Source organism: Camellia sinensis, chromosome 7 (assembly GCF_055761805.1).
Source record: "Camellia sinensis isolate YWXY chromosome 7, ASM5576180v1, whole genome shotgun sequence".
Lineage (NCBI taxonomy): Eukaryota > Viridiplantae > Streptophyta > Magnoliopsida > Ericales > Theaceae > Camellia > Camellia sinensis.
In genome coordinates, this window is record NC_138967.1 from 196,662,251 (window position 1) to 196,684,735 (window position 22,485).

Below are 22,485 nucleotides of genomic sequence, written 5' to 3' on the forward strand. Positions count from 1 at the left end.
TCGAGGGTCGGGGTTAGTGCTGACATATCGTGGCTATAGCCAGAAGCCATCTCTGGCTGGCTGAGCTCTATCACAATCCGCCCCAGTAGCGGGGGCTCCTGTGGTACAAAATTCCCGGCATACGGTGCCGCTGGTGGTGGAGCCGACATTCCATAGGCGAGGTCTGCCACAGACCTTTGGAGATCGCCTATCATCCCCATCAATTCGAAGGTGGTGGGCTCACGAGCCTGGTATAACTGGGGAGCCCAAACCGGGTGCACAACGGGCGACCTGGGCGGATATGACATACTGATGCTGGCTTCATTCTGCGGAGTGGTTCCCTGCTCCGGTGCGGCTGTCATAACCACAATTTCTTCTGAACTTTGTGTCGCCATAAATCTTGCCTCAGCAAAGGGGAGACACTGGCTGTTCTGTATCAACTCTGCAACTCTCTGGACTGAAAGAAAAACAGACAGCACTTCAGCCCAAACTGATCAAACACGGGTGTAGCCGAACAACTGTTCCCTACTGCTGATCACTGTTCCCAGATTTCTGTTCCCCAAAATACTGAATCTGATACCCGCGGATAACTGATTCTCAAATTCTGATACCAATGCCCTTAGGCCTGATGCCCCAAACTTGCAAACTGGTATGTACATTCCTGTAGAGATACACTCTAAAAGCACATAGCAAGTAAGAGAGAGCCAAAACACCCCTATGTTGGGGTAGGGTTTCCCTGTCCTATTTTGTCAGGAACTAGGATTTCACTACGCACGCAGCGGTTTCAAACAACCTATAATTGGGTAAGCAACCTGTCCTAGCTTGGAATGGTCACTATGGATTCCGAATATGCACTAGGTCGAATGGTCAAAAAAAGGGTGCCCCGGTAAACCGGGGTTTGTGTTCCCACACTGTCAGAGCCCATAGCCGGTCAGCCTTATGGACATGCCTTGACAAGACAAGCCTCCGGCAAACCGTTCAGGAATGGCAGATGGCAAACACTGTGTTCCTAGGCGCACCAATGCACATGCAATGCAAAAAAAACACATAAATGAGATCAAAAACAGGATATCACGAGTTCGAGTCAAACTCTCTAAAAGTCCCCAGCAGAGTCGCCAGAAACTGTAACAGCGCCCGCGTGGGACCATGCGCTACAGTTCGGACTCTCGATTTGTGTCACGGTTCTTAATCTGAACCAAAGAGTCCAAATCTGGCAAATCGTTTTGAGAAACAGATTTTTGAAAAAGTAGTGCCAAACATGGACTGCTTTGCCAGATACAGAGTCGCCACCTAAATATTTTAAAATGGGGGAATTTAGGAAACCCTGACTCGGTGCCGAAGGCCACATGTCCGTCATCACCGGAGTTGTCTCGGCTCGGGAGCTTGGGTACGATCGGGGAAGGTCAGCTATGAGCACCCCCTTTCGCCCGGTCCGAAGACCGGCCTCTACTAACCGTGATATCTGATTTTGAAAACTTTATGTGTTCTTATTCCGGTTATTAGCCTAGAATTACTATGTTATGCGCACAGCAAACAAGTATAGACTAGATTGCCTAATTTGGAAATAAACATTGCATATCCGTTTGGTTTGAAAATGCTTTGGAATTTGCTACTCGCAAGTAGGCTAAAATACGGATTTCAACGAGTTTTTCCAACTCAAACAATCCGGCCTTCACCCACAGGCATTCAAAACAGTTTAACACATAAGCATCTAGCCACATGTTAAGCATGCTGTTATGGCAACATTCACACTCATGCGATATGCTAAAGCGGAAATACTTACATAGTACTCCGCGCCAAAACAAAGAACTTGTTAGTAATCATGCATGATCCAAGTCCATGTGAAGTGCCTAATGCATCGCATACAAAATGTCGCTAAGATAGGCTCGGCTATCCTAAACATGTCATGTGAAAATGCACAATTATCACGTATTCAGTTTGAAAATTGAAGTATTGATGCAATTAGCGTGATGTACCGAGCCTAATGCATGTAATACAAATGCATGGATGCACACATGCATAGCATAAGGTATGCTAAATTAGACGTGACCTAATACTAACCATCAAAGCAGGTAAGTAAAAGGGAAGAAAGAAGTGGGGATTGGAAGACATTCACACACCCACACACACTTATTACAGATTTGCCCTCGCTCGGAGGGACCGAATAAATGTTACAAATTAACTAACTACGCAAGCTAATTAATATTACAAATTAACTAATTTAATTAACAAATTAAATTAAATTAATTAAAGCAGGAAAGCGTCTCGGGAAACGCGCCACCATGCGCAAGCTGCCTCTGTTTTCCTCCCTTTCCTCCTCTGGAGGTTGTCAAAACCTCAGGACTACATCCTTGGACAGAGGGGATCACCACCGGCTAGATGAAACTTCCACCGGCAGTGTAGTATGGCCATCGGCACAAAATAGGGTCTGTCGGCAGAGAAAATTGTGCCGGTCGGCACATTACACTGCCGGTCGGCAGAGTATTCCTGCAGAACCTGCAACTCACAGCAACAGAGGGCAAAACAAGGCATGACAGCATATTTCAAGACATGTATGCACTAACCATGTCCCTTATCATTGTGATGACTCAAAGGGACATGTGCCTCGGTTCTCGGACCACCAATCACGCATTTCCATGCATGATGGCCCAAGGAACCAAGTATGCAACTTTGGTTTCAAATGCATGCAAACCAATCAAACAAATTAGGCCCAATTCCTATCACCAATTCAAGGAACAAGGCATGCATGCAAAATGCAATGCAACCTAGGCATACAAGCTAGGAATGCAACATGACATGGCAAGGCACTTATGCAATCATGCAAGCATACATAGAGCAATGCAAATGGATGGCAAGATGGACTTATACATGAATTAGGTGGCTCTAAAATAGGCCTAAAACAGTAGCCATAGTGCTGTGAAATGAAGGCTAGATGGCATGCACACACACATGCACATGAGAGCCACCACTTAAGCACAAATCAAACAACATTCAAGCACACTTGAAAGGAGGAAACATGGACAATTAGCATGCAACATGAGCCCTAAAATCATGCTATAAAATGATGCCAAATCAAGTTATAAATCAAGTCAAGCATGCGACAAATGGCCTAAGTGTTCAAAGTAAACCAAAGTGGCATTGAGCATACTTAACAAGACCAAACAAGGCATGCATTAAGCAACCAAAAACAGGGGTTTAGCATGTTAAAACAAAGCTAAAGGACTACTTAGATGGCATCTAAGTGGCCCAAATACAAAGGCATACACCATGGCCAAAACATGGAGCATTGCAACACATGCTTTCAAAGCATTAAAGAGGCATGCGAGGCAATCAAACGAGCATGGAAATGGGACTGAAATAGCATGCAAGATGATCCCAATTCACCAAAACAATGCAAAGATGGCATGCTACACATGCACATACTCAAGGCCAACAAGCCCAAATGCAAAGGAGCCTTATAATGCATGCTAAAATCGACCCAAACGACTATGGACAGATCTAAAACATGGCAAAATAAGCATATAACCTTCACAAATACAAGCCTAAAACATGCTCCAACAAAGGCTAACAACCTAGAACATGTTAAGGCACAAATAAGGCATTACATGGCAACTATGCTAAACATGCATAAGGTTCCAAAACCAACTTGAAATCATGTTATATCATGGATATATAAGCATGAAAAACAAACCAAACATGCTCAACACACACTCAAGCATAGGCTTCTTTAAGAGGCCAAAATGTGCCCTTTTCAAGGACAACAAGGAGAGGGGGTGGCCCTCTCCTTCTTGGGACTTCAAAGCATCATCTTTACCACTGAAATCCCTCAAGATTTCAGTGGTGAAGAGACCTCAACACCAAAATCCCGGAGCTAGCACAAAATGGCTCAAAATGAGGCCTTTTGGGGCCTAAGGGTGGTCAACACCCCTCAAACAACAAAACACTCTTAATAAACAATAAAGAGGGCTTAAAAATAGAACTTTTTTATGTTATACAATAATCACAAAAACAGCTCTAAGATAGGTATAAAATTGATGCAAGAATGGGGAATAAAGGTGTAAGTTTCTTACCCTTGTAGTCCTCTTCAACAAGGATGCTCCAATGGCCTCCTTTGGCTCCAAATCAGTCAAGAAGCTCAAGAACAACCCCTTAGAACTCTAATCTTAAGAGGAAGGTGAAACACTAGGTGTTTGTGTGCAATAGTAAGGCACAAAACACCTAGTGTGCAAAATGGGAGGGAAAGAGAGATAGATTGAGTGTATCTAACCCTAACCCTAGAAAACCAGAGCTCTCCTCTGTCTTTTTTCTCTCAAAAATGTCTAAGCCTCTCTCTCTAAGCCTTAGAGAGAGCCCTCTCTATAAGCCTCTTGTAAAGCTTATTCAACAAGCTTTGCAAGAGGGAGATCCCTCCATACACGTGTATGGAGGGGAGAAAAAGTTATACAGCTGTCCTAAAATATCTGCAAAAGCAGATGAACAGCAATCGGCCGGCAAAAAATGCCATCTTGGCCAAACAAAGTGCCGACCGGCACAAAAAAGTGCTGACCGGCAACAAATAGTGCCGACCGGCAAACTATTTTGCCGGTGGCAGCAAAAACCAGCCGGTGGCCCCTAGCCACTGCCGGTGATGGGTGGGGATGGTCTACAAGCCCTACCCTGCCCTTCCAAGGCAAAACACAAGTGTTCGGTGCAAAACCGGACACTGAACGGTCAAGTTCGGAGATTCTGAGGTAGGGCGCGAGAGCCAAAACCTCCGGGAACTCCAAACAAACACAAACAAGGATAATCACCGAGTGTTCAAGCGGTGACGTCCGAGTCTTGAGGACGGTCAAAAATGGGGTGTCTACAGACACGCTCGGAAGAAACCTAAAGCAAAGGATGAAACCGACAAATCAAAAGACATGACACACAGACGCGTCAACGAAGACGGGAGACCTCAGATCACGAGGAGCCAGTTTCTCTGGGTATTGTTTCCCACCCTTTCTGATTTGTGATTCTCACATTACTCGACCCTCAAGCTCGAATTTTCTCTCAAAACCCTTTTCCTCACTTTTCTCTCAACTCACACCTCTCTATTCTTCATTCTCTCATTTTTCGTCCCTCCCCAAGGTGATCAATGAATGAATAGGAAGTTGCGGGTTCATGCCCAATGCCGTTGGCTCATGGCTATTTCTTCTGGTGGGTAGAGTGCCCTTCTGGCAAGTATGTTGACGACCGGGGGGGGGGGGACAGAGCGCCTGGCTCAACTGTGCCCTTAGTTTATCACTTTGACCATTTTTTGTTTTTGCTTTCTACTAAAACAGTTTTGATCAAAATGAGAGTTCGATTAACGTACTTGTTCGATTTTTGATTTGAAAACCATGCAAGTCAGGCTGTAAGCACTGAAAATTTTCCTTTTTGGGTCCAAAACAAAGGTCCAGTTTTGGAAAATGGAATAGCTTTCGAGAAAATAGTTAACCTCAGTAAAAATTTTCAAAAACTATTTTACAAACAGTCAATGCTCAACGAGCATGGAACTTACTCTTCGAGACGCGCAACCTCGGATTGGAGGCAATGGAAAATTGCCCCTGGCTTGAAAGGGGTGGATGGCAACGGAAAGTTGCCCCTGCTTTGAATGGCAACTCGCGACGGCTCGTGGCAACGGAAAGTTGCCCCTTGTTTGGATGGTGCTGCAACAGTCCGCAAACAGTCTTCATTGGCGGTGGTCGAGCTCTTGGACATAGAGATGACGAAGACGGTCACAACAAACATATGGACACAGTCGCCTTGGAGGGTGTTGGCGGCTGGACTTTTGCGATGAATTCGAAACCATTTGTATGGACTGAGACGCCATGAAAGCGTTGGGGGCTGGACTTCATGATGAAGTTGCCTACGTATCCCAAACATGGGAATCAAGCCTTACATAGTTTCGGTTAAGGTACACTCGGGTATTTTAACCTTCACTTTTCAGGCTCTAACTTTTGCCAAGGCGCCCGATGCGGGTTTTCGACCTTGCGAGCTTCTTTTCTCTTCTTTTTTTGTTCTTTTGTTCATTTTTTTTCTTTTCTTTTTCACATTTTTTCCTGTTCTTTTCTTTTCTTTTCTGCTTCTTTTCTGTTTTTGCTTCTTTTTTGTATTATTATTTTTTTCTTGCTCTAACTTTTGCCTGGGTCGCCCTTCCGGGTTTTCGGCCTAGCGAGCCTCTCAAAGGGTGAAAGTGTAACAAGTCCATGCCAAATGGTTTTTGAAGTTGAAGCCTCTCTGTGTCTGGGAGAACGACTGTTGCACTGATTTGTGGAAGAATCCATCATGGTTGCTCCACGAGCTTCTTTCTGGTGAGATCTGATCTTTTGATTTGGCCTTGGTGCCTCTTGTTCGAGGGCTGTTTCTGATCTGGCCACGCGGGCCTTCTCCGACAGTTGACTGTTAAATGTTCCAAATGAGTTCGAGGTTCAAAACAAACAGGCCGAATCCTGAGGCTGAGAGCGATCCTAGGCTGCACAATCTCAAGAGCGGTTCCACACTGGTCTTCATAGGGCTGTGTAAAACATTTTTTTGAAAGTTTTTAAGAAAGCGACAAATCGCTCGTGCCGAAGATAGTGTGGAACCAATCTGGATCAAGCCAGGGTCCTTCTCAGTACTCACGCTGACAAGCATGATTTCGTTCATTAAAAGGCTTAGCATGCCTCTCTTTCTCTCAAAATGATCAAAATTTTGCAAAACCCGAGGAATTCCTTCCTCTTCGTTTTTATCACCGCAGTGTTCAAAAGGATTTTTTTTTTTTTAAACAAAAACTTAGGTTAATGTAATGAGTTTGGCGCGCAGGAGAGCAGGCGAGATGTACTGTCAGCCCAATCAAATTCTCTGGCACTTAAACTGAAAGCAAGCATGAAAGTGAGATAGCAACAGCTGTTTCATTCAGATTTGTTGGTGTAACTAGCCCCTCGGCAGAAACAGACTCAAAACAAAAACAGGTAATTACAAGACAAAATGGTGTTCGGGACAACAACCCCAGAATCACCTGGTATTCTATACAAGGGGGACTGACTCGCTACAACAAGACAGACCTTTAAGCAAAAAGACTGACTCAAGACAAAGAGACAGACTCAAAACAAAAGACTAACTCGATACCCAAGTCAGGATTTACAAAGCTAGCGTGCGTTCACAGCCACTCAAAAATGCGTGCCAGACGCCACATTCAAAATACATCCAGATGCTGCCCGCAGGTGGTTCACCTTCTGATTACATACTTGCAGTATCTGTGTCCTCAAAATCCAATAACTGGGTGGTAACGGACTTGGCTGAGGTAGGCGGGAGGATAACCTCGTTGTCAATCAAATCTTCACCTCATGACGGAGGTGGAAGCAATTGTCGGTGGCATGGCCTGTCTGCTGGTGGTACGCGCAGTACTGAGCAGCATCATGCGTAGCAGGGAGATTCTTCGGGAGAGGTCGAGGCTCCAAGGGTTGAAGGTGTCCCCTCTCGGCAAGGATCTGAAGTGCCTTGGACAGAGGCATATAGAGAGCATGAAAGGTCTTGCGCCCCCGGGGCAGGTACTTTGGAGTCTGAGCGCTCTTACTAGCCGCACAAGCGAAAGGGTCGGCAAGCGCCACCTTAGCTTTCTGATCTTTCCCAGGTGCAGGGGCGGGAACAGGAGAGACTGTTTTGGCATGACGGGGTCTATTCTGATTTTCTGACTGGCTTGAACTACCCTCAGGTGGAGTGGGGAAAGCATCCTCTACAGTTTTTGCCACAACTGCGGATATCTGTTGCTTGTTCATCCCCCCGGCTTTCAAAGCCTCGACTGCCCACAGCAGTTGTTCAATGGGATCGGCATCTGCCTTCATTTTGTCTTTTCCTCTGGCCTCAGCCTGATCGGGGGTTTGAGTTGATGTTGATATCTCATTACCATAGCTGGAGGCCATCTCCGGTTGGCTAAGTTCAATCACAATTCGCCCCAACAGCGGGGGCTCCTGGGTTACAAAACTCCCGGCATATGGTGCGGCTGGAGGTGAAGCTGACATTCCGTAGGCGAGATCCGCCACAGACCTCTGGAGATCACCTATCATCCTCATTAGTTCGAATGTAGTAGGCTCGCGAGCCTGGTATAGTTGGTGGCCCAAACCGGGTGCGCAACAGGCGACTTGGGTGGATGTGGCATATCAATGTTGGTCTCACTTTGCAGAGTGATCCCCTGCTCCAATGCAGCCGTCATAATCACGATCTCTTCCGAATTCTGCGTCATCGTAAGTCCTGCCTCAGCAAGGGGAAGCACTGGCTATTCTGTACCAATTCTCTGGACACTCTGGACTGAAAGGAGAAACAAACAGCATTTCAGCCCAAACAGATCAAACACGGGTGTAGCTGAACAACTCTACTCTACTGCTGATCACTGTTCCCAGAAATCACTGTCCCAAAACTGAACCTGATACCCGCAGATAACTGATTCTCATAACTGACACTGATACTGGTGTCCTCAGGTCTGATACTCAAACTTGCAAACTGACAGGTACTTTCCTGTAGAGCAACACCCTAAAAGCACATAGCAAATAAAGAGAGCCAAAACACCCCTATGTTGGGGTAGGGTTTCCCTGTCCTATTTTGTCAGGAGCTAGGGTTTCACTATGCACGCAGTAGCTTTCAAACAACCTAACATCGGGTAAGCTGCCTGTCCTAACTTGGAATGGTCACTATGGATCCGAACATGTACTAGGTCAAATGGTCGAAAGGGTGCCCCGGTAAAACCGGGGTTTGTGTTCCCATACTGTCAGAGCCCATAACCGGTCAGCCTTATGGTTATGCCTTGACAAGACAAGCCTCCGGAAAACCATTCAGGAATGGCAGATGGCAAACACTGTGTTCCTAGGCGCACCAATGCACATGCAATGCAAAGAGACACATAAATGAAATCAAAAATAGGATATCACGAGCTCGAGTCAAGCTCTCTAATTCCCCAGCAGAGTCGCCAGAAACTGTAGCACGCGCCCGCGAGGGACCCCGCTACTACAGTTCGGACTCGATTTGTGTCGCGGTTCTTAATCTTGAACCAAAGAGTCCAAATCTGGCAAATCGTTTTGAGAAAACAAATTTTAGGAAAGAAGTGCCAAACATGGACTGCTTTGCCAGATACAGAGTCGCCACCTAAATATTTTTTATGGGGGAATTTAGGAAACCCTAACTCGGTGCCGAAGGCCACATGTCCGTCATCACCGGAGTTGTCTCGGCTCGGGAGCTTGGGTACGATCGGGGAAGGTCAGCTATGAGCACCCCCTTTCGCCCGGTCCGAAGACCGGCCTCTACTAACCATGATATCCGATTTTGAAAACGTTTTGTGTTCTTAAACCAATTATTAGCCTAGCGTTACTATGTTATGCGCGCAGCAAACAAGTATAGACTAGATTGCCTAATTTGGAAATAAGCATTGCATATCCGTTTGTTTTGAAAAAATGTTTTGGAATTTGCTACTTGCAAGTAGGCTAAAATACGGATTTCAACGAGTTTTTCCGACTTAAACAATCCAACCTTCACCCACAGGCATTCGAACAGTTTATAACACATAAGCACCTAGCCACATGGTAAGCATGCTATCATGTTAACATTCACACGCATGCGAGATGCTAAAGCATAAATACTTACAATGTACTCCGTGCCAAAATAATAAACTGGTTAGCAAACATGCGTGATCTTAGTTCATGCCAAGTTGACTAATGCAACACATGCAAGGTGCAATTAGAGTAGGCTCGGCTAACCTAAACATGGCATGTGAGATGCAACCAATTGATGCACGTATTCAATTTGGAATTGGAATACAAATGCAGTTAGCATGATGTACCGAGCCCGGTGCATGTAAAACAAATGGATGAATGCACGCATGCATAGCATAAGGTATGCTAATTTAAACATGCCCTAGTCTACCATCATAAGCAGGTAAATAAAAGGGAAGAAAGACGTGGGATTGGAAGACATACACCCCACTCACACACACTTATTACAGATTTGCCCTCGCTCGGAGGGTACAAATAAATATTACAGATTAATTAACTACACAAGCTAATTAAATATTACAAATTGCCTAATCAGCTAACAAACTAATTAAGCTAGGAAAAGTAGTAAACCACCTCGGGAGGAGAGCCAGATGCAGCGCACGCTCAGGTCCCGCTCGGAAGTGCACGGCCATGCATAGTCTGCCTCTGTTTTCCCTGCTCTGCTCCTCTGGAGACTGCCAAAGTCTCAAGGATGCCTCTCTGGATACTGGGAATCACCACCGGCTGAGTAGAATGCCCACCGGCAGTGGCCTGTGATCACCGGCACAAAATGAATCCATCAGCTGGTGATTTACTGCCGGTCGGCAATGTACACTGCCGGTCGGCAAAGAGTGCCTGCAGAACCTGCAACTCACAGCAGCAGAGGACAGAACTTGCATGGCAATACAATTCAAACAATGTATGCACCAATCATGTCCCCTATCATGTTTGTAACTCAGAAGGGCATGTGTCTCGATTCTCGGACCGCCAATCACGCATTTCCATGCATGACGGCCCAAAGGATCAAGTGTGCAACTTTCATGTCAAATTAAATGCAAACCAAACAAACAAACCAAGGCCCAATTCCTATCACCAAGTCAAGGAATAAGGCATGCATGCAAGATGCAATGCAACCTAGGCATACATGCTAAGGATGCAACATGGCATGGCAAGACACTTATGCAAGCATACAAGCAAACATAAGGCAATGCAAATTGATGAAAAGGTGGACTTATACATGATTTAGGCAACTCTAAATAGGCCTAAAACAATGGCCAAAGTAACCAAAATAAAGGACTAAACACATACACACATGCACATGTTAAGGGTCAACACTTAGGCACAAATGGGACAACTCTCAAACACATTTAAAAGGAGGTAATCATGGACATATGGCATGCAAGGTAAGCATTGAAAATCATGTTAAAACATGGTGCCAAACGAAGCAACAAGTCAAGCTAAACATGCGACGAATGGCCCAAGTGCTTGAAGCAAATCAAAGGGGCTTGAACCATGACCAAGCCGACCAAGCCAACCAAGCCTAACAAGGCTAAGAGGACTTAAAATAGGTTCAAGGCAGACCTAGACCATGCAAAGGGGACCCTCTAGATGGCATCTAAGTGGCTCAAATTCAAAGGCATGTACAATGGCCAAAACATGGAACATGCTACACAAGCTTTCAAAGCATTAAGGAGACATCCAAGGCAAACATATAGGCATGCAAAGGGGACTGAAATGACATGGTGGATAGTTCCAAACCACTAAATCAATGCAAGAATGTCATGCTATACATTCATACACTTAAGGCCAACAAGCCGGAATGCAAAGGAGCTATACTAAGAATGCCAAATCCGACCCAAACAACCTAGGGCAGACCTTAAACATGGAAAAATGAGCACAAAACCTTCACAAGGCTAAGCCTAAAACATGCTAGAACAAAGGCTAACAACCTAAGGCATATTAAGGCAATGACATGGCATTACATGGTAGGTATGCTAAGCATGCATGGTGTACCAAAACCAACACACAACAAGGTTATATCATGGCATAATAAGCATGGAAAACAGCCAAGATATGATCAATACACACTCTAACACGATGCTCTCTCAGGAGGCCAAAAAGGGTCCATTTCAAGGATAACAAGGAGAGGGGGGTGGCCCTCCCCTTTTGGAGACTTCAAGGCACCATCTCCGCCACTGAAATCCCTCAAGATTTCAGTGGTGAAGAGGCCCAAATACCAAAGTCTCGAAACTCACTCAAAATAGCACAAAATGGGGCCTTTCAAGGCCTAAGAGGGGTCAAACACCTCCAAACCACAAAGCACTCTAAACAAATAATTAAGAGGGCTAAAAAACAGAATTTTTTTGTATTATACACCAAGCTCAAAAATGATTTTAAGACAGGTAGAAATACAATGCAAGATTGGGGAATAAAGAGGCAAAATTGTTACCCTTGAAGACCCCTTCAACAATGGTGCTCCAACAGCCCCTTTTAGGTTGAAAACAGCTCCAAAACTTCAAAACTAGCCTCTTAGAACCTCAATAGCTAAGTGAAGGTGAAACACTATGTGTTTGTGTGCAATAGTAAGACACAAACACAATTTAACACACACAAGAGGGAGATATAGAGATAGAAAGTGTATGGTTTCTAACCCTAGAACTCAAAACCCTAAAAATGGCTGTCTAAAAATATCTAAGGTGTCTCAAGTGTCTAACCTTCAAGCCAAGAGAGAAGGCTCTCTCTTATAGAGCCTTTTGTCTTGTAAAGCTTACAAGACAAGCTTCTCAAGAGAGAGATCCCTCCATACGTGTATGGAGGGGAGCCAAAAGCAAGACAGCTGTGATAAAATATCTGCAAAAGCAGATACACAGTAGTCGGCCGGCCAAAGATGCCATTTTGGCAAAAGTGAGTGCCGACCGGCAACAAAAAGTGCCGATGGCAGCAAAAACCAGCCGGTGACCTCTAGCCACTACCGGTGGTGTGTGGGGATGCCTCACAAGGCATTCCCTGCCCCTCCAAGGCAAAACACAAGTGTTTGGTGCAAAACCAGAAACAAAACGGTCGAGTTTGGAGATCCAGAGGCAAGGTGCGTAGCCGAGACCTCCGGGAACTCCCAACGAACACAAACAAGGGTAATCACCAAGTGTTCCAATGGTGACGTCCAAATCTTGAGGACGGTCAAAAATGGAGTGTCTACACAGTGCATGACAGTTGGGCAGTACTGACCGACCTCACACTTAGGCCCGACCGTGCCTTAGTGAAGCCCGACTTTGCCTATTTAGGCCCGGTCGGGTCTAAATGATGGCTCAGATCAATGTAGTAGTAGGAAAAGCTGGCCTTTGTCTTGACGTACTGCGGTTGTGTTTTAAGTCTTGTATTGTTTGTTCCAAATGTTTTTTAGTATTTTCGAGTTGTTTTCATTTTGTTTCCCTGTTATCGAATTGTATTTTACATTTTATCCGGTTATGGGTTGCTATCTGACTCAAGAATGAATGCAAGAGCAGATATTCGTTGTCTTAAGTCTTATGCGAAGTTGCCATGCAAAGGTTGTGCCATTCATCACATGCCATTCATCATATTGTGCAAGGAGATTATTCAAAAAACTTGTCTTTATAAACTAGTGGGTCTAACCCCGATCATTGTTTTACAAAGCATGAAAATAAAAGAAAATCCTTCAAAAAACAAAAGAGTCTATCTGAAGCTAGTCTTTAACTACAAAGCAAAACAAAAAAAAAAAAAAACAAAATCGTTATCCTCATCAGTAACCCATCCTTGCCCTTTTCCTCCTCTGTTGTGGAGGAGGTGCATCACTGTCATCGCTGGGGCTATTGGACTACAAGTCAACCTCCTCTCCCTTATCCTCGGGGGTCATAGACCCGTCAAAAGTCTCCTTAGAAGGTGAACGCTGCCTTGCTCGGCCTCTCCCTCGATTAGCTCCCCTTCAGCTCCTCATTGGGCCCTATTTTCTTCTTCTCCCAGTCGGAAGAGGTCTTGTGGGCACTATTGGCGCTGGCTCAAGCTGAAAAGTGTATAGATATCAGTATGGACTAACAGGAGTATAAACAGTATGGCAACAACCGTGAACTATAGACAGAGTATACCTCAATCCCAGGAGTGACTAAAGCGGTTTGTCTCCTCCGTACCATAAGGAGCTGTCTGTTGATTGTCTGGAGGAGGTCATCGGCATACGCCCGGGGTTTTTGCAAAAGGAATAGAATTTGAAAAAGGTAGACAGAAGTAATAGAGAACAATGAACAGAAATGACAGAAAACAAAACAAGATAAAGTGCAGTGAGTAGAAGCATAAAGAAATATGTACCTGCTCAATGTTAGGAGTGAACGCTAGCCTATGGTCCCTCTCCTCGATATGTTCAAGAGGGATCTACTCGATCACTCCATCTGGACACATGTACATGATCTCAGTGGGAATCACGGGGAAACCCAAGAATGAGAGCAAAGACAGCGGCACCTCTAGTAGGGACATTGCCAGCTGTAGCAGCAGCAACAGTAGTAGCAGTAACCTCCAAAACAGTGCGAACCACGCCCAGGGAAAGAGGCGCCATCACCCGAGTATGTAAGAAGATGGTGAAGTCATCGGGCTTATGATGTCGACCACCATCCTCTCCCAACATCAGGAGGTCAATCTGAGGACCGTTTTGAAGCTCATGAACTACCCTCATGACTGGAGGAGGAGGATATGGAATGTCGGGGTCAGCGACGCCTCGTGTCTGGCGGATGAACCTCTCTCCCAGGTAGTAAGCCCGGCCAAAAGGGCCCTCAAACAGAATTCGCATGGTGGAGGCATGCCATTTAGCGACATAGGTCGTCCTCGATGCCTAGAAAATGCCCGCCTAAGGATGCCAGTCAACCTGTGGAAACAGACGTTAGATGTCAGAAATCAGTGCAGTATGAGAATGACAGTGAAACATAGAAGCAACAATATGAGAATGACTGTGTAGTATGGGAAATAGTGTAGTATGATTACAATATGTAAAATTTAAAGGTTGATATTTTGTTACCTAATCCGCAGTGATCGTGTCAAAGAAGTGGCGAAAGTAGGAGAAGTCTCGGTCTACGCAGTGGCGGCGCTCAAAGCTGGAGTTATAGTACTGGGAGTGGGGTATTGACAACTCAATTGGCCTCACCGGGACCAGAGCTAGAGAGGTGAAATATGTGTAAACCGAGAGCTACAAGAAAAAAAAGATAGATGATGTAAATGAGTAGATAAACAGGAAATACAAAGCAAAGATGAGCAGGAAATGCAAAATTAAATAGAATATAAAGCTAAATAGAAAAAGTAAATGTGAGGTGTACCTCCCAAACTCTCCAGTAACCGCCGAGTGAATTTGTCTTGCGGCGGGATATAGAGCTCATATAACAGTATAAAGTGGCCAGGTTGGCGCCACCCCAGTCATAGTCTGTTACCTGTGGTAGGTGCACTAGTGCCCCTAGAAGATATAACCCCACGGTATTTTTCCTATTCGCAAATAGGGTAGTACCGAGAAGATACATAAGGAAACCGCAAATGTACTAGGCAACCTCATCTGGAGTAGTGGGCTAGGACTTAAAGAAATGATCAAAGAACCAATTATGCCTAACCATCCTGTGACTGGTGATGCCTGGGATTGCCCCGAGAAGCTAACGCTGTGCGGCTCTCCACTACGTCATATCAGGATTGAATGAGATCGGGCCACCAACCCCAACTCGTAGGCCAGTGAGCATCGCGAAATCGTACGGGGTTAGAGTCAGCTCTCTGATCGATGAGAAGTGGAATGAGTCCGTGGTGTCCCACCTCTCTCTGCCAGGGCCCCGTACAACAATGACTCAGTCCTCATCTCTATGAGTCCTAAGTAGAAAGGCCTAAAGCCGACGGCATCAACCAGTGTATGGACCTCTACGAGCAGTCTCTCATACCAGCTCCGGGGGCCAAATATGGGTTCGTAGCCGCCAATCATCCTGGCTATCACCTGTAAATGAGGAGTGTATGAAGCATTAACTAGTGGTCTACTTGTGAGATTCAACAATCTATTAAAACAAAGGAAAGTTGCTTATCGTGGAGGCATCGGTGGACAAGTGCTTTACGGGCTCTCATAGCAAGATGTCCTCATCTATCTTTGGGATGAGGCCTTCAAATCTCAAGATACCGCCTGGGGGCGGAACATGTGTACGTGGCTGGTAGGTGGCCATATCAAATGGTCTGTCAATGAGGAGAGGCAATAGGAGGGTGTCTTCGGCCTCCATATCTGTGTCTAAGATGGCCCCAATACTAATGGCGGGGTCCAGGATGGGAACCTTGTCACTAGCCGTAGAGAAAAGTGGAGAAAGTGAAGAAAAAGTGAGAGGATGAGTGAAAATAGGTGAAAATCCCAAAATTCAAACCCTAGCAGAGAGAGAGTGGAAACGTTTTGGAAAATCAAACGGGGATAGAAGGAAAGTGTGAGCAAATTGGGCAAATGTGAGGGAAACCAAAGGGAAACCCCAAAACTCCACCAAATTCAATTTTGTTCGGTTCAAAGTGTAGAGGAGGGAAAGGGTTTCAAAGAAAAAATGGCGAGGGTTGTTGGGTAATTCAAGAAAATGGGAAATCTAGAGAGAGGAGAAGGTTAGAGAGAGGGGGAGGAATTTCGACCAAGGTTGTGTGCAAAAATAAGGTTTGAGTTTGTTTTAGACAAACATATCGCGCGACTTTCCCGATTCTGCCCATGCCGCTAGCGAAGCTCGACCGGCTATCGTGATGCCCAATCGTGCTTCATTGAGGCCTGGCCGGCTCTCAGTGTAAACTTAGTTTGTTTTTTTACTTTCTTTTATTTCTTGTATTATGGAGCTTTAATCTAAAAAAAAAGAAAAAAATAAAAGAAAAAAAAAAGTGTAGAAAAAGAGTTAAGAGAAAGAGTTGAAAGAAAGAGAAAAAATAAAAAATAAAAAAAAAGGAACAAAGGAAAATAAGAGAGAAAAAAAAAAGAGTGGGTAAAATATAAAAAGAAGAATTTCGGGTAAGAAAAGAGAGGAATTTTGTTCATTCTATTCTATTTTGTTTTATTGTGTAGATGCATAATTTGATTCACTTGGTTTGGTTTACTTGGTTTAATTTGTTTAACTCATGGTTTAAATTCATAATTTGATTTGTTTTGTTTCAAAACTTTTAATTTGTTTAGACTATTTCGTTAGGTTACAAATTGTTTTGCCTGAATCGTAATCTGTTCTGTTATGTCGTAAACAAACGATATTGTATGTATGGTTCATTCAGAGGAGTTCTAGATAAAATCATTCGTGCCACAGTAAAATCATCATCCTTTTTACCATCAAATTGGAATGCGGTGTGTTTGTTCAGATTAAAGCCCATTGTTTTAACACATTAGCAAATTGGCTTCACTTTACTACATTGCTTTGATTGTTTTGATTTTACGTATCTCCATGAAGAATTCATGTTTACTTCTAATTCACATTTATGTGATTTGTTTGTTCTTTATCAATCCAACCTTTCCTTCTATCGCGTGCAATGTGTTAGGATTGTTTCCATCGGTTAAAAACAACAGGCGCACCTATTTGTTCACACCACCTTTCCTCATCTCGTGTGCGATGTGTTAAGATTGTTTCCATCGGTTAAAAACAACAGGTGCACCTGTTTGTTCACACCACCTTTCATTCTCTCGTGTGCGACGTGTGAGGATTGTTTATCTCGGCTTAAAACAACAGGTGCGCCTGTTTGTTCACACCACCTGTCCTCCTCTCGAGTGCGACGCGTGAGGATTGTTTATCTCGGTTAAAAACAACAGGTGCGCCTGTTTGTTCACACCACCTTCCCTCCTCTCGCGTGCAACGCGTGAGGATTGTTTATCTTGGTTGAAAACAATAGGTGTGCCTATTTGTTCACACCACCTTTCCTTCTCTCGTGTGCGGCGCGTGAGGATTGTTTATCTCGGTTAAGAACAATAGGTGTGCCTATTTGTTCACACCACCTTTCCTCCTCTTGCGTGCGACACGTGAGGATTGTTTAAATCGGTTAAAAAACAACAGGTGCGCCTATTTGTTCACACCACCCTTCTTCCTATCACGTGAGATGTGTTAGGATCTCGGTTGAGACCTCTGGTGCGCCCGATGGTTACGTCGCCCTTCACCCTTCCTACGCGAGGCGTAGTTAGGTCTGCATTTTCTTGCATTCTTTCTACGTGAGATATAGGTTGGTTTGTGCTTTCTTTGTCCTTTTCACGTAAGACGTGTCTATTTGTTCACTTCTTTCTGTATGAGACTGTAGACACCCCATTTTTGACCGACCTTAAGACTCAGACGTCATCAATTGAGCGCTCGGTGATTGCGCATGTTGTGCTCGTTTCGAGGTTTCAGAGTTCTTGGCCGAGAGCCTCACCTCGGAACCTTGGGACCCTTTGTGCTTTCACTCGGTCTGCGGACTAAGTCTTGTTTTTTCTTCCCAAAGGGAGGAAGAGGTCTTGTAGACCATCTCTCAGTGGTCGTAGACTACTTTTCGTGGTCGTTGGCCACTGTTCCCGTTCGGAGACTAGTTTGCGGTTTTCAGAGCTGTCGGCCGTGTGCCTCGGCTCGATACCGCTTAACATTCTCTGTTTGGCACGATTTTTGGAACACACCTTCTTTCCTCTGTCTAGAGGGACACTGTGGTCCAGGAGACCACTTTTGTGGTCGTACGCCACCTTTTGTGCTCAACAGTCAGTTTTCGAGGCCCTGGGCCGCTCGCTTTGCCTCCCGAACTCTCGTTTTACATCCGTGTTGGTTCATTTTTGGCATGAACCTTGTTTTCCTTGTTTGGAAGGTGGTACAAGGGTGGGAGACGACCCTTTCTCCTTGGAGATCACTTTTCCCTGCCAGCCGATTTTCTTGTCGGGGAACTAGTTTTCTTGATCTTTGGGCCACATTTTCTGGTTTTCCACCCCACCATTGGCTTGCTTTCAATGTGGAGACCACCATTTTCCTTGGCCGACCAATTTTTATCTGGGAGACCACTTGACTTGGTTGGCCGACCAGGGAAAGTGGTCGGCCGACCACCTTTTCTGGTCGGCTGGTTTCCTCCTGTTTTGTCTGTTTGACTGGGTGCCAGCTGTGCCAGCTAGAAGGCGTAGACTGTATCCTCCATATCTTGAGCCTTGTTTTTAGCTTCTTTAAGAAGCTTTGTCCTTGTTTTTCTATAAGAGAGGCCCTCCCCCTCCTTGAACCAGGTTCTAGAAAATTTTCCTAAGGCATAAGCATATATCTCCCTCTATATCTCTATTTTTGGGGCCTAAAGAGTGTGTTGTTCTTCACTTTTTGCACTACAACTCTTAACCATACACCTCCATCATTGAACTAAGGTTCTTGGAGGACATTTTTGGAGGTTAAAAGGCTAGTTCTTGGCTGAGAAACCTGCTGGAGTTGCAGTTATAAAGAAAGTCTTCAAGGATGAGCTTTTGAACCTTAAATCCCCCTTTCTTGCTTAAGCTTTTAGCCTATCTTGAATGCTGTTTTGAGCTTAACTTATAACTCATAAAAGTTCTATTTTTGCAAGCTTTTGATCTTTGTTTAAGATCACTTTTGTGTTTGGGGTTGTTTACCCCCTCTTAGGCCTTGTTTGGCCTCATTTTTGTGCCTTTTTTGTGAGCTTCGGGACCACCTTATTTTGGCCCTCTCACCACTGAAATCCAAAATCCAGAGGGATTTCAGTGGTGGGGATGGTGTTTTAAGGTCCTAAGAAGGAGATGGCCATCCCCTCTCCTTTGTGTCTTCAATACATGCTTTATTTGCCTCATGTTTGAGCACCTTCGGTAAGTGTGTGTTGGCTATGTCTTAGCTTGTATTTGTGGTTATTTTGCTAAGGCATGCCACTTTTTTTGCTTAGTTTGGTCACCCCTTGCATGGCTAATACACTTGTAGCGTAAATCACACACACTAGCCTTGTATGCTCCTTTAAGTGGCATGTCATTTTAGCCTATGTTGTGTCCATTTCAGCATGTTCTTGGGCTTATTTTATCATGTCATACCTCTGTTTAGGTTTGGTTTGGTTAGCCTTTACATGCTCCATACACTTGCCATGCAATCTCATGAAATAGCCTAACATGCGTCATGTTGTGACATGTCTTTTTAGCATGCTTTTGGCTTGACTTCAAGAAGCTTTTATCCATGTTTTGGTATGCTTGAGGTCTGATTTTAGTTGCCTTGGTCATCCATGACTTGTTTTGCATAGCTTTGGTTCAATCTTGCTTGTAAGCTTTGTGTATTGAGTCATCTAGCATGCTCTACTTGGCTTATTTCAATGATTTGGCATCATTCATAATGTGATTTTAGTCCATTTTCATGGCCATACATTTACACTTGTCACTCAATCAATGCGTTGGAGGGTTGGTCCTTTATGCCTTAACGTGAGCCATTGTGTATGCATTCATGCCATAGCTTGCGAGCCATCATTTCAGTGATTATTTGGGGTTATTTTGCCATAATATTACTCTAATTTTTGCTGCTTAAGTCATATCATGTATGGTCCTAATAGGTGTAGTGTAATTCACTCTATTTGCCTTACATACACCATGCCTTATGCCCTTCATGCTAGCACATTTTGGCTTCCATCTATACATGTTTTAGACTCATTTTAACATGTTTTAGGACTGTTTTGGATTGCCTTTGTCATATGCCTCATGCTTTGTATAGCTATAATACAATTGGCCTTGCTAGCTTTGTGTTTCGATGCTTCACGCATGCTATCTATGAGCTTTTTGGATGATTGGGCATAATTTAATACTTGATTTTAGAGCATATAGATTTGCCATGTCCTCACTTCATTCATGCTTTGAATGCCTTTAAGTGTTGTGCATTATTGCCTAGTTTATGGCTTAGCTTGTATGCTTGCATGCCTAGGTATTTGCGCCATCATCTTAGCATGTTTGGGTCCTTATTTTGACCTACTCGAGCTCTGTCCATGCTTAGTTCATGCATTTGTGCCATGCATTGCATGCCTCCTTTGCAGTCCTCTTTGCTAGCTTCCATGCCTTAGGGTTCTAGCCTGTCATACTTGTGTTGTTTGAATGATTTAGCATCATTTCTTACTTCATTTCAGTGCACTTAGTGTTGTTACACTTCCACTTTTATCACTCCTTGAGCACTCTTGAGAGTTATGCTCTTTGGCCTACTCGATTGGCCAATGCATTGCGCATGCATGCTTTGCATTTCGATGCTTTTATCTTGGTGTTATTGGCCACTGATTTGGATGTGGCTGAGGCCCATCCATTTTGGTTTAAGTCCATTTTGCGTCGAGTATGCCATTGTAGTTCATAGCATTGAGTATGCCACGTTGTCGCATGATTGATCATTGCATTGTGCATGCCTTGTTCATCTCATTGTGTATATTAGTTTCATGTGCATTGTGTATGCTAGTGTCATGAGCATTGTGCATGCCATGTAGCTTATAGCATTGTGTATGCTAGTTGCATGTTTGCATGTTATCCCTTGCATGTTTGCATCACTTAGCTGCATTGCATTAGGATTGCATGTTAGAGTTGCATTTGTGCATGCCATGTTTGTTGCATTGTGTTTGGGATAGGAGTTAGTCCGAACACGGGAAACGAGGGACGTCTCGTACTCAATATGACGAAACGTGCCTCGATTCCCGGTCGCCGACATTCTTGACTACCCATGATGGAGTTGTTGGCTTTAGGTGCTTGTATGTGCATTCATTTTACATTGAGTCGTGCAATTCGGCTCCTCGGCCATCATGCATCGGAATGTGTGATTGGTGGCCCGAGAGTCGAGGACTACACTCCCTTGAGCTTATGCAATGATGGGGAGAGTGGTCGTGTACACATGTGTTGCAAATACTTTGCCGAGCATCTCTCTTTCCCTTGAGCTTATCCCATGAGTGACTAAAGCGGTTTGTCTGAGTTGGAAACACTTGTTGAAATCCGTGTTTTAGCCTACTTACGGGTAGCAAATTCCAAAACATTTTTCCGAAAACAAACGGATATGCAATGCTTATTTCCAAATTAGGCAATCTAGTCTATACTTGTTTGCTGTGCGCATAACATAGTAATTCTAGGCTAATAACTGGAATAAGAACACATGACGTTTTCAAAAACGGATATCACGGTTAGTAGAGGCCGATCTTCGGATCGGGCGAAAGGGGTGCTCATAGCTGACCTTCCCCAATCGTACCCTAGCTCCCGAGCCGAGGCAACTCTGGTGATGACGGACATGTGGCCTTCGGCACCGAGTCAGGATTTCCTAAATTCCCCCATAAAAAATATTTAGGTGACGACTCTGTATCTGGCAAAGTAGTCCATGTTTTGCACTTTTTTTTCAAAAAATCTGTTTCTCAAAACGATTTGCCGGATTCGGACTTTTTGGTTCAGATTAAGAACCGTGACACAAATCGAGTCCGAACTGTAGTAGCGAGGGCCCCACGCGGGCTCGTCTACAGTTTCTGGCGACTCTGTTGTGGATTTTAGAGAGCTTGACTCGAACTCGTGATATCCTGTTTTGATTACACTTATGTGTTTCTTTGCATTGCATGTGCATTGGTGCGCCTAGGTCACCGTGTTTGCCATCTGCCATTCCCGAACGGTTTGCCGGAGGCTTGTCTTGTCAAGGCATGACAATAAGGCTGACCGGTTATGGGCTCTGACAGTATGGGAACACAAACCCCGGTTTTACCGGGGCACCTCTTTCGACCATTCGACCTAGTGCATCCATAGTGACCATTCCAAGTTAGGACAGGCTGCTTACCCGATGTTAGGTTGTTTGAAAACTGTTGCGTGCATAGTGAAACCCTAGCTCCTGACAAAATAGGACAGGGAAACCTTACCCCAACATAGGGGTGTTTTGGCTCTCTTTACTTGCTATGTGCTTTTAGAGTGTATCTCTACAGGAACGTACATATCACTTTGCAAGATTGAGTATTAGACCTGAGGGCATCAGTATCAGTTTATGAGAATCAGTTGTCTTCGGGTATCAGGTTCAGTTTTGGGAACAGTGATTCTGGGGAACAGTGATCAGTGTCGAGGAACAGTGTG